Raw genomic sequence first — 2,392 nt, forward strand, 5'->3', positions numbered from 1 at the left:
CATTTTGGCTTCGGTCGCTGCTCCTGCACGCTCCCGGCATTCTGATGTTAACAGGAAGTGACGTCACGTGTCTTCTTCCTGAGTTATTTGGTGTTATTTTGTATTCCACGCTACACAAACCCACAAAGAAGACACTAGACCGCAGAAACGGTGGCGAATCACTTCAGAAACAATAAATATTGGGTTAAAGTTGCAGGAAAGTTGCAGAGTTTTGGGCAAAGTTGCAAGAAGTTGCGATTTCGCAGGGTTTGCTTGATTTTGTGTTAATAGTTGCGATCGCAACATCGCGAAATCCTGAAGGGTCTGAATATGCCAGCATTTATAACACCAGGATGAAAATCAAAATGGGCTATTATCCGGCGCATTTTAAAAATCAACAAACTCGCATCAGCAATTAAAACATATCTGGTATGCTACTGTCAAAACTAAATAAAATAGAATCAAATAAATAAAATGTTTGTGTCCCCCAAAACACTTATTTCAACACAGAATCCATTCTGGAACAGGTTAGCTAGCTCGGGGGTCTGCCGTCCTCCTCTAACGAGATCTAGCTTCTCTTGAAAAGTTTTTCTTGAAAACAGCCTTGCCAGTAAATCAGCAACCAAATCAATGTGTTGCTCTCCTTCGGCCATTGTGGGTTAAAAAGTTTTTAACCCTTAACAGTCCCGGGTGTGACTCTGTTGATCTCCATAGCACTGCCACGGCTCAAACTCGTAAGTATTCATCCAATCACAGGACGTGTAAATGTCACGTTCAACGTGAGGCCAGCTAGAGGGCCTTACTGACATAACTCGTTATCTGATTGGCTCTCGCAACTGTCTATCAATCGTATTTGCCCGTTCACTTACAGGCCCGGGCAGATTTCATACAACCTAGCAACATAAGAGCTGAATTCTGATTGGATAAAAACTCTAATCTAAAAACAACAGCACTGGAAGGAGCATAATATGACATGAAGAGAATATGAATACTTTTAGATATCTAGGAAAAGTAAATTAAAAATTAAATTAACCTTTATCATAATTATGATGATTTGTGGTTATGTTAGCCTTGCTGGCCCTGACGGCCCAACACTGGTTTCTACAGATATCCACTATAAAAACAGCTAAAAAAAGCTGGTTACATCTTCTTCTGGTGCTGTTTAGTGATGTTGTTCTTTCATTGGTGACACCTACTGTTTAACAGGAGAACTGCAGGGGCAGACATTTTTATTTGGTGGTAAAACGGTTAATTAATTTGTTGCGTTGTATTGATCTGAAACTCGTATTAAAGCATGTCACATCGTGATTAAAAGCTGAATCTCATCAGTTGCTGCTGCTCGTGTTTCTTTAAAGTATTTTATAGTAAGAAAGGTTTTCTTTCAGCCTCAATCTGAAATATCTACAGAACTTTGCAAACTTTTAATCCTGTTTTCATTTTTTTAAAATATTTTCCTTCCAAGCAGCCGATCCTTTCAGGTGTTCTTTATCCAGTGTTTCTTTGGCTGCTTTCTTCTCAGAGGAATTTTTGTTGTGTTTGTTTGTTAAGCCACCCCACACTTACTCTTGTAAGCAAATCACTCCTAAATAATCGTTTAAAAGGAAAATATAAACAGTTTTAGCCCTGTGTAATTATGCTTTCGAGCAGGAAGATCCCAGAGCCTGTAGGAGTGTTGATCGTGTTTCGGATGTGCTCATCAGCAGTGATTTCTGCCCCGTCGGTCACTGAGGGAGTTTTATAGGAGCCTTAGTTTTCTGTGTGAAGATCAAATCGAGCGCCTGTTTGCTCGGCTTCAAAGCTCCCTGGAAGCATTAAAACAAACGAGTTGAGAAGAAGACGCTGATTGACAGCCTGAGCGTGTAATTAAAGTCTACAGAGAAGCAGGGGACCAGGGGACCTTATTAAGTTCAAGCTGTACATGTTCTGTGCACAAATCCCACGTGCATCTAATCATAACACTCTGACTCCTTTTCAGCCACGTCTTTTAAGAAAAACCCTTTTTTATCCTCTGATATGATTCTCTTTTCATTTCAGAGCTGATTACGCTCACAATGACTGCTCAGAGGGAATACCAAATTATAGCTTGTACAGTACAAGCTGGAACACAGAGTTCTCTTTGTCTGTGCATCCGAGCGCCACCACACCTCACACTTCGTTTAAAAAAGCCTTTTTTAAAGCGCCGCTCTGCTTTGTGTGGCGCACCACAGTAGGTGGGCACGAGTCCGAGAGCGGAGCGTTACACAGACAGGGCCGTAGCTCCCACCGAGGTCCGGACCTCAGTGTTTTATAAAAACATGAATCCAAACAAGGCTTTTGAACGGCGTGGTTCTCTGCGTAGCTCCACCAGTTTCCTGTAGGAGGCGCTGCAACTGTGTGCAGCTGCAGCCAAACTCAATGTCTACGAAGAAGAGCG

At 41.8% G+C, this 2,392-nt stretch overlaps 1 protein-coding gene across 2 annotated transcripts in view; it reads left to right on the plus strand.

The window, feature by feature from the left end:
• Positions 1–2,392, plus strand: part of gli2a (GLI family zinc finger 2a) — a 79,388-nt gene that overhangs the window by 68,458 nt on the left and 8,538 nt on the right. The window lies entirely within an intron of this gene.

This window comes from Kryptolebias marmoratus, linkage group LG6, assembly GCF_001649575.2.
Source record: "Kryptolebias marmoratus isolate JLee-2015 linkage group LG6, ASM164957v2, whole genome shotgun sequence".
Lineage (NCBI taxonomy): Eukaryota > Metazoa > Chordata > Actinopteri > Cyprinodontiformes > Rivulidae > Kryptolebias > Kryptolebias marmoratus.